Raw genomic sequence first — 10,840 nt, forward strand, 5'->3', positions numbered from 1 at the left:
TCACTGTCAGAACACCACCCAGAAATAATGTTTTACCAGCTATCAGGGTATTCCTTAGGCAGTGTGTTGACATATAAAATTAACCACCACATTCATTGCATTTAAAAAATTGTCAATTCATTAAAAATTGTTTAAAAAACAGAGATGTTTATTTAAGTACAACAAAACATATAAAGAGAGTCCCTGAAGTTAAAAATAAAGTCTGCCATGGTATTTTACAAACAATATTGCTTGCACCATCAAGGTTGTTAGCTTTCCATCACTGTGAGGAAACTACTGAAGACAGTAAACTAAAGGAGGAAAGATTAGTTTCTGCCTCACTGTTTCAGAAATTTTAGTCCAAGTTTGGTTGACTGTATTGCTTTAGGGTCTGAGGTAGGGAAGAATATCCTAGCAGTAGGATCTGTGGCAAAAGAGACTGCTCCCTTTATGGTAGCAATGATAAATAATTTATTCTTTTTGAAAGTAGAGACGAGGGGGGGAAGAGAGACAGAGAAGAGAGGAAAGAGAGGGAGGAAAGGGCCTGGGACACAAAGAGCCCTTCAGAGAGTGACCCAGCTCCTGTCCTCATAAAGTTTTCCTCACTTCTCAATAGCACCATAGTCAATACATGGATCTTTGGGGGACACCCCAGTTCTAAACGATAACAAAGGTCAACTCAAGGTGTGGAGAAATATTTGGTTACAGAAACCAAGATGGAAACTGTTGAGATTTCTTGTTCCAATAGCCAGAGGCTAAGTGTATATTTCCACAGGTTAGCGAAGGACATGGCTTATCACATTAACGAAAAGTGCAGAATTGAACTATCACAAAACACAATAAAAAAGCTCAAAGTTGGCTTTTCTGCCCGCGGATGCAGCATAGAAAGCATCGTTAAAGTCTCTTTTCCTGCTGCCATCATGTCTAAATCAGTGTCCCCTAAAGAGCCCGAACAGCTGTGGAATCTATTCATTGGAGGGCTGAGCTTTGAAACAACTGATGAAAGTCTTAGAAGCCATTTTGAGCAATGGGGAGCACTCACGGACTGTGTGATTGTGAGACACCCAAACACCAAGCGCTCTAGAGGCTTTGGGTTTGTCACTTGTGCCACTGTGGAGGAAGTGGATGCAGCCATGAATGCAAGACCACACAAGGTAGATAAAAAAGTTGTGGAACCAAAGAGAGCTGTCTCAAGAGAAGATTCTCAAAGACTGGGGGCCCACTGAACTGTGAAAAAGATCTTTGTTGGTGGCATTAAAGAAGTCACTGAAGAACATCACCTACGAGATTATTTTGAACAATATGGGAAAATCTAAGTTATTGAAATCATGACTGACCAAGGCAGTGGAAAAAAAGGGGGCTTTGCTTTTGTAACTTTGATGGCCATGACTCTGTGGATGAGATTGTCATTCAAAAATACCATACTGTGAATGGCCACAACTGTGAAGTGAGAAAAGCCCTGTCAAAGCAAGAGGTGGCTAGTGCCTCATCTAGCCAAAGAGGTCAAAGTGGTTCTGGAAACTGGTGGTGGTCGTGGAGGTGGTCTTGATGGAAATGACAATTTTGGTCATGAAGGGAACTTCAGTGGTCATGGTGACTGTGGTGGCAGCCATGATGGTGGTGGACATGGTGGCAGTGGGGATGGTTACAATGGATTTGGTAATGATGGAAGCAATTTTGGAGATGGTGGAAGCTACAATGATTCTGGGAGTTATAACAATCAGTCATCAAATTTTGGACCCATGAAGGGTGGAAACTTTGGAGGCAGAAGCTCTGGACCTTATGGTGGTAGAGGCCAATATTTGCCAAATCATGAAACCATGATTGTAATGGTGGTTCCAGCAGCAGCAGCAGTAGCCATGGCAGTGGCAGAAGGTTTTAATACTGCCAGGAAACAAAGCTTAGCAGGAGAGGAGAGCCAGAGAAGTGACAGGGAAGCTAAAGGTTACAATAGATATGTGAACTCAGCCAAGCAGTGTTGGCAGGGCCTAGCTGCTACAAAGAAGACATGGTTAAGACAATACTCATATGTATGGGCAAAAAACTCAAGGGCTGTACTTGCGACTAATTGTATAACAGGTTATTTTTAGTTTCTGTTCTGTGAAAAGTTCAAAGCATTCCACAAGGGTATTAATCTACTTTGTTTTTGGCACCCGGGCTGTTGATTGCTAAATGTAATAGTCTGATCATGACGCTGAATAAATGTCTTTTGAAAAAAAGCTCAAAGTTGAAGTTACAGGATCTTCATGAGGGTCATCATATCCTGGGGTATCGGGGATCAATAGGTGGCAAAGAAAAAGTGGGTGTGGCTGTTGCAATGGACAGGAGAGGGAAAGCAGCTATCAGAATAGTCCATCTCTTGCAAAAGAGGGTATAGGCCCATTGTGTCCCTAAAAGTGAAATACCTGAGGGTCTTCTAAATCCTGACTGGATGTGAGTAAGCAAAAGAACCATATATAAATTAGGGGTTTGTTTGAGCCATTAAGGCACAGAAGCCACTTTTCTGGGAACTCCTGGGTGAAATTCCCCAGTTCAAGAAAGCCCAGATCATGCTGGCCCTTGTCTTGGCTCACAGCTTTAGGACCAAACAACCTATTTCCTTCAAGATCCTTGCAACACCAAGAAACAAGCACCAAAACAACCCTCCTACCACATTGAAAACTATCTACTGACCCCCTTGATCTGTACCATGATAAATAAGACAAGCATGGGCCTATTCTTTGTTAGAAGTCAGACCCCTTTGATCAGCTCAATGGGTCACACCTACCTTTGAAAATATATAACCTTTGCCTTTTTGACTTTACTTCTTGATATATTACTTTCATAGTTTTTGGTGACCTTCACCCTTGTGAGATGGGCATGGTAACCATTACACTATGGTGATCCTCTACTCAAAATCTGAATCCCTCTAAAGCTAACAAGCTACAATTCATTGCTTCATCAATAGCCTTCAGGACAGGAACCCTCTCATTTTCTTAACAACTAAAATGTCGATAGCCAAAGTTAAATGAGAAAAATTCCAAAGTTAATAAAGAACATTTAAATTATGCTTTTTAATGGATTATTTTAATGGATTATTATGTTTGTTAGGGATTGTGGTGAGCCGTTCCTGCGGACTGTGGTCGCCATTACATGATGGCGCTGGCTCCGTTGTGGTCTGTGAAGGACAACTCCATATCAAAGAGAGTTGGCGTGTTCCCAGCTCCTTATCAGAGAAAGTTGGCGTATCATTTTCTAGCACCCTGTGAGAAGGGTACACGTGGCAGCTTTGCATTGGGGTTCGCGGTGCTTTATTAAGGCTGGGAGGGGCATCCGAAGTTTAGTAGAAGTAGAGTAGAAGAATTATTAGAAGAATATCAAGGGCCTGAATAAACTGCTGAAAGAAGATTCCTGAGTCGCGTCTTCCTTGCGGGCAAGGGGGTCGTGACAAGTGGTGCCGAGACCCGGGAGAAAAGAAACAAAGAAACACCCAGGAACCAGAACTTTCAGCAGTCAGGGAGGCGCGCCGGTAAGTCCCAGGTAAGGTGGGACCCGCTGTTAAAAAGCGGAGGCTCCTCTATACATAAAGAGGGAGCATTAAAAGGTACCTGCTCCTCTGTAAAAAGAGAGGGTGTTACATCTCATAGCAATTGCACTCTGTATTTTTGTTTTGTTTTCTGTGTATGTTCGTTTTGTTTTGTGTACTTTCACTTTCGATTTCTGTGTTTTCTTGTGTTGCGTTATGGGAGCTGTGACTTCAAGTCCACTCCTTCTGGCCCTCGATGGCCTTTTACGTTCCAAGGGACTGGAGGTGAAGCATCGCACCTTGGAAAAATTTTTACAGAGAGTAGATGTCGCTGCACCGTGGTTTGCATTTTCAGGCAGCCTCACTACACCCAGCTGGGATAAATTAGGCAAAGACCTTGACTTTGCTCGTGAGCAGGGCATGCTAGAGGGCGGGGTGATACCCCTCTGGAAGATGGTCTGTAGTTGTCTTACGGATGGCCGATGCCAAGAAGCGCTTGTTAAAGGGCAGGAGGTTTTAGAACAATTGCATGAGGAAAAATCAGAAACAACAGAGAGTGAAGTGTCTCAGGAAGAGGGGAGTGTGCGGGGCGTGGAGAACGGGAGGAGACTGTATCCAGATCTCAGTGTGCTGCGCACGCCCCCATGCGAAAGTGGGTCAGAGGCAGAAGACGCTGAGGAGGAGGAGATAAGAACGCTGTCTCGGCAGCTAGGGAGTTTAGGTACAGGGAACAGAGATAAGCAAGGGCTCAAGAACGGGCGGCCTCCCGATCCGCCTCCGTATGGCGGGGGTGTTTCAGGCTGCCGCTGCTTTCCTCTGTTCCTCAGGGCTGGCATATCATTGCTATTGACATTAAAGACTGTTTCTTTTCTATTCCTTTGCATCCTAAAGACTCACAGCGTTTTGCCTTCACCCTTCCCTCGTGTAATCACGAGGAACCAGATCAAAGGTTTGAGTGGGTTGTTTTACCACAGGGAATGTCTAACAGTCCTACGATTTGCCAGATGTATGTAGGGAAGGCACTCGCACCTCTCAGACAACAATATCCTTCCATTAAGATTATTCATTATATGGATGATGTATTATTGGCAGCCAAATTACAACAGTCAGTTTATGAGGCCTATAAAGACTTGGTGAAGTTGTTAGCTCAGTATGGATTACATATTGCACCTGAGAAGGTTCAAACAGGGGATTCTATTCAGTATTTGGGAGCGACGATTGGATATGACATATTAAAACCACAAAAAGTTACTATAAGAACTCAAGATCTCCAAACTTTAAATGATTTTCAAAAACTGTTGGGAGATATTAATTGGATAAGAGGTTATTTACATATTCCTAATATCGTGCTCCAGCCTTTGTATGCTATTCTTAAGGGTGATCCAGATCTTACTTCCCCTCGTACCCTCACTAAAGAGGCCAGAGCGGCCCTTATAAAAGTAGAAGAAGCTATACAACATGCCACTCTATGCAGGCTCCAGAGTGATAAACCTTTCCAGTTATGTGTGCTTTCCACTATGCGGCAGCCTACTGGAGTACTGTGGCAAGATGGGCCTTTACTATGGATCCACCCACATGTATCCCCAGGAAAATCTTTAGAATACTATCCTGATGCTGTTGCAGCATTAGCACTTAGAGGGATTCAACAGAGCATTCAATTTTTTGGACAAGCACCTTCTTCTCTTATCATACCCTATTCTAAAGTTCAACTTAATGTTTTGTGTGCTACTCTAGACAACTGGGCTATTCTATGTTGCTCGTTTCAAGGGGATATTGATAACCATTACCCTTCTCATCCATTACTCCATTTTGTTAAAGAGCATCCTATCATTTTCCCTAAAGTAACTTCACCCACTCCAATTCCAGGGGCTGTTAATATTTTTACTGATGGCTCTAAGTCTGGAATGGGAGCTTATGTGATTAATGACTCTCCCCCTGTCCAGCATCAATTTGCTCCTGGACATCCACAATGGGTAGAACTGCAAATTGTCATTGAAGTTTTTAAACAGTGTTCTTTTCCTTTCAATCTCATTTCGGACTCCATCTATGTGGTGCAGGCGCTCAAAATTCTGGAGGCTGTAGGAGCTATTAGTGACACCCATGCTGTGTCTGCTTAATTTAATCAGCTTCAACAGCTTATCCGTAGCCGTACTGCCCCCTTCTATCCAATGCACATTCGGGCTCACACCTCTCTTCCTGGCCCGTTATCACAGGGTAATGCCTGTGCTGACTCGGCAACTAGAAGCCAGTTTGTATGCTTGGCCTCCTCCTTAGAAGAAGCTAAATTGTTTCATCACAACTTTCATGTCAATGCTATGACACTGCGTAGACGTTTTTCCATCTCCAGAGCAGATGCTCGTCAGATAGTATTACAATGTCCCCATTGTGTCACATTTCTTCATCCTCCTACTTATGGTGTAAACCCACGAGGATTGAAGCCATTGGTCGTCTGGCAAATGGACGTAACTCACGTGCCTGACTTTGGTAACCTCAAATATGTACATGTTTCTATTGACACATACTCTGGAATTATTCATGCTTCTGCTTTATCGGGAGAAAAGGCACGTAATGTTATTACTCATTGCTTAGAGGCATGGGCAGCATGGGGTGCACCTGCATCCCTTAAGACTGATAATGGACCTGCTTATACGGGCAGACAGTTTACATCTTTTTGTTCTACTATGGGAATACAACTTGCTCATGGGTTGCCTTACAATCCTCAAGGGCAAGGCATTGTTGAACGTGCCCACCGCACCTTAAAAGAAACCTTAGAAAACCAAAAAGGGGGAATAGGAGTTGACCACACTCCTAAAGAACGCCTGTCCTTAGCTCTTTTTACCATTAATTTTTTGAATTTGGATATTCATGGCCGCTCTGCGGCCGATAGACATGTGTCCCCTCAGCCCTCTGTGACTGGCTATGTTAAGTGGAAAGATGTTCTTACGGGCCAATGGAACGGCCCTGACCCCGTGCTGACATGGGCACGAGGATCTGTATGTGCTTTTCCCCAGGATCGCACGGAGCCGCTGTGGATCCCTGAACGCCTGACAAGAAGAGTCTCGAGATCTACTAACCAGCAGCAGGAGGTGCCACAACAGTCCCATGATGAGGAGCTTCATTCTGATGAGTGCTCTGGCTCTGATGCTGGTGCCAACGGTACAGATGGCACCAATGCAGTGGTGGGCAGTGGCACGGGCATGGCCAATGCCAATGCCAGTTCATAGTAATTCTAGTGTCCTCCCCACTCCTTTTTCTACCTCATGTGAGATGTCTGCTCCTTGTACCTCTCCTAGAGGGGACATGGAAAATATTTTTAATCAGTCTCAAGTTAATCTCACAGGAGTTTTTTGTTTCAGTCTTGGGAACACTAATTGTATTAGCCTTAAGACCAAAAATTTGACTAACTGGGAGGACCCATTGCGGTCCAGTCGAGTCTCAGGGAGTATTCTCAGTGCTGTATTGAGCCAAGTAGTTTCAGGGAAGCAATCAGGCTCAGGGACCCCCGCAACTAGCTCTGTTTTAAACATAACTACTTTAGCTATTATCTCCGAGGTATTAATCCCAATGCCTCCTTCTTCTAATAGTACTTGCTATGCCACTCATTTCAAGGCCTCTCCTTACTGTACCCCTAATTTTGGTTTTCCCCCGACATTTACGCCTTGTCAGGATCATTCTTGGGAGAAACATCAAGTTGCTAAAGGTTTCTCCTTTTCCCCCCCTCTGAAGAGATATGTTTATAACTTTAACAACAATGCCAACTCCTCTACAGGAACAGGTTGGTCCTGGTTTCAATGGCTCATTTCCAATGAGAAGGGGGCTTCAGCCGATATTTCCGCATTGGCTCAATTACTAGGAGCCAAAAGTTGGCTGGCTAATGTTTCTGGCACTACTAAGGAGAGTGAACGAGGTAATAGGCTTACATCTGTTTCGTTCAACTCTCTGTTACATTATGCCACATTGCCTCCTGCAATGGTCTGTATCCAATCCCCGTTCCTGTTCCTTTTAGCTAATCACACCTCGTCGGGGATGCTGGATTGTTCTCATATTACCTGTTTCTTATCTGAGTGTTGGAATGGTTCTTGGACTGTAGCAGTAATTATGAAAATTCCAACTTTTGTCCCAATACCAGTCACTGCGGATCCAGATAAATTTCCTATTGTAGAGCTACTTAGAGTCCGCAGAGATTTTGGAATCACGGCAGCTATAGTGACAGCCGTGGCGGCATCTGCTGCTGCAGCAGTTACGGCCGGAGTAGCCATGGCCAGTCAAGTACAAACTGCTGCCACTATTAATCAAGTTGTTCAACAAACGTCCACTATACTTGAATCACAAAATGCGATTAATCAACATATTTTGTCAGGGATTTTAGCTACCAACCAAAGAATAGATTTTCTTCAAGCTCAGGTAGAAAAATTGGCTGACCTAGTACTTTTAGGCTGCATTGACCAACGTGCACATTTATGTATAACCTCTGTCAGATTTAATGATTCCAGGAATGCTTCCCACATCATTGGTGGATATCTGGCCGGAAATTGGTCCATGGAAGCGGAAGACATGATCCAGTCTCAACTAACCCAGATAGCTGTCTTCAATAGTACCCGTGTCGATCCCGTGACTCTGGGTCAATTCACCAATTGGATATCTTCTGCTTTTTCCTTTTTTAAAGAGTGGGTGGGAGTAGGCATTTTTGGTGCACTGTGTTGTTTTGGTATGTTCCTCTGTTTGTGGTTTCTCTGTCGCCTTAAGGCTCGTAGTGCTCAAGATAAGGCTATGATCATACAAGCTCTTGCTGCTTTAGAAACTGGCAACTCGCCACAGGTCTGGCTTGCGCATCTTAAGCACTAAACTTTTGACATGGTCATTGCACCCCAAGTTATTATAACATTGCACTGGGATTGACATGTCTTTCCTCGTTATTCTCTTAGTGTCAGAAAGCCCTTGCACTCTGCCGGTCTTGCTACCATTGCACGCAGATGGGTTTCTACACTAGTGCCTTTGACATGGTCGTTGCACCCCAAGTTATTATAACATTGCACTGGGTACGACATGTCCTTCTTTTGTCTTTCTTTTAGTGCTGGAAAGCCCTTGCACTCTGCGGGTCTTGTTGCCATTGCACGCAGAAGGGTTTCCACACTGGTCTTTATCTATCACTTTAAAGTCCGTGCCTTTCTTTCAGGGTGCTGCCAACTTGTTTGTAGTTGTACTTCTAGACAGCCACAGTTCAACCTCAGCTATTCCCTCTTACTCACCATCGTCACGATACAGGATGCGAGGCAAGGCACTGCACTTGAGTGATCCATTGAGAAGAGGGACCTCAAGGGGAGCATGTCCTATTGCATGCGGGTTTGACGTGTCTCCGCCCCGCCCCACGAAAAAAGGCGTCGGCTGATATGGTGTCAGGTCTGGGGAAGGCGCCCCCTGGGGCTGGCCCATACTATGCAGCCACTTTTGCACAGTGGGATAGGACCTCTACTCTCGCCTGTATTGTCTTAGTGAAACAAAAAGGGGGAGCTGTGGTGAGCCGTTCCTGCGGACTGTGGTCGCCATTACATGATGGCGCTGGCTCCGTTGTGGTCTGTGAAGGACAACTCCATATCAAAGAGAGTTGGCGTGTTCCCAGCTCCTTATCAGAGAAAGTTGGCGTGTCATTTTCTAGCACCCTGTGAGAAGGGTACACGTGGCAGCTTTGCATTGGGGTTCGCGGTGCTTTATTAAGGCTGGGAGGGGCATCCGAAGTTTAGTAGAAGTAGAGTAGAAGAATTATTAGAAGAATATCAAGGGCCTGAATAAACTGCTGAAAGAAGATTCCTGAGTCGCGTCTTCCTTGCGGGCAAGGGGGTCGTGACAAGGGATGATGCTAACAGTAGGTCTGAAAATTATTAGAACAAGAAGCTGGCAATCTGAAATAATTTATGTCAGTGTTCTCATAATTGTCAGATTTCAATGTGGCTTATCCATCCAAGCAGGCCTGCCTTGTAATTAAATCATATAAATGTTTTATTGGTTCTAATGTAATTCCTAAACAGGTTAAATCAAATAAAAGCTTTGATAAGTATTTGTACCACTCCATACTACCTTTGGAGCTCCACTTACAGAAAGTTATAAAAATTCTTTTATTTTTCTGATTTGTAAATGTGTGTACATAATGCTTATGTCTATGTTACATGATATTAAAATTGACTTATAAATCAATAAGCATGCTCATATTTTAAAATTAACATAAAATGGGCCCAAATAGCTTTAATTCACTTGATTTAAAAAGTTTCAATTGAAATAGGGTAGAGAGATAAAAATAAAGATATCTTTAAAATTATTAATTCAAAATTTTCCAGCTGGTTAAATAATTAAGTTGGGGTTCAGAGACAGAATGCTCCCCTAGCACATGTGAGGCGCTCGGTTCAATCCTCAGCACCACAATAAATAAATAAAATACAGATATTAAAATAATAATAATAATAATAATAATAATAATAATAATAATAATAAAGTTGTTAATCCCTATGATATTTAAAATTTATATCTATTTGCTTCTAACAATTTTCTTTAACAGGAAAAAGATAATTAATACTGTTATCTACATTTGTTTGATGTCTTGTATCTTACAGTTAAGAATAAATACATTTAAGGTAAAGGGGAGTAATTATATGTCTTTATTAAAAGAGGTACTTATTGATTTGCAAGGTTAGAGTGCTAGAATGTCATCCATTGGATGCTAAAATATCATCTACTAAATATAAAAACATCAGATTCTATTAACTAAAATATACTTAAACTTTAGATGTGTTTGTAATTTGGTTAATATAAAATAAGATCTAAACTTCCTTTATTTTTTATGTCCTCATGAGAACCAAGGGGCTGGGAGTTAAACTTCTATCAGGTGTGATTTATATAGAAAGGTTTAAGAAAAATTTCACCCAGTAAAGTAAAAGGCTATAAATGTCTCAGTAAATTAAAACAAAATATGTACAAAATAATTTTCAAAATGTTTACATATAGCTAAATTGGTTACATGAAATTAACACAATCAGCTGAAGTTATTGAAAGATTTTTACTCTTTAAATCCTGCTAAATTTCTGACATGAGGCCTATTTACCAATATAGATAAGATCTTTTCACAGACCTTTATTACTTGGGCATTCTAACTAAAGGATAAAAGAAATAAGAAATACTGAAAACATTAATCTACTCTCATTCCAATAAAATAATTTTTTATGTCTGTTGAGTTTTATTATTTAAAAAAAAACTAGTTTTAAAGGATTTAAGGTATATAAAATTTTGTTTAAACAATAACTGTTATTTTAAAAGTACCACATTACATTCCATATTTCAAATTTTTCTTTAAAAGCTAAACTTGGT

At 42.1% G+C, this 10,840-nt stretch overlaps 1 long non-coding RNA gene and 1 pseudogene across 1 annotated transcript; both read left to right on the forward strand.

The window, feature by feature from the left end:
* Nucleotides 1-886: 886 nt before the first annotated feature.
* Nucleotides 887-1,922, forward strand: LOC144372658 (heterogeneous nuclear ribonucleoprotein A1-like; annotated as a pseudogene).
* Nucleotides 1,923-3,081: 1,159 nt separating this feature from the next.
* Nucleotides 3,082-9,287, forward strand: LOC144372661 (uncharacterized). Its single transcript, XR_013432598.1, has 2 exons — nucleotides 3,082-3,498; nucleotides 6,496-9,287. It is a non-coding gene; the product is annotated as an uncharacterized LOC144372661 (long non-coding RNA).
* The last annotated feature ends 1,553 nt before the right edge of the window (nucleotides 9,288-10,840 follow it).

The sequence above is a fragment of the Ictidomys tridecemlineatus genome, unplaced genomic scaffold (assembly GCF_052094955.1).
Source record: "Ictidomys tridecemlineatus isolate mIctTri1 unplaced genomic scaffold, mIctTri1.hap1 Scaffold_143, whole genome shotgun sequence".
In the NCBI taxonomy this organism is placed as follows: Eukaryota; Metazoa; Chordata; class Mammalia; order Rodentia; family Sciuridae; genus Ictidomys; species Ictidomys tridecemlineatus.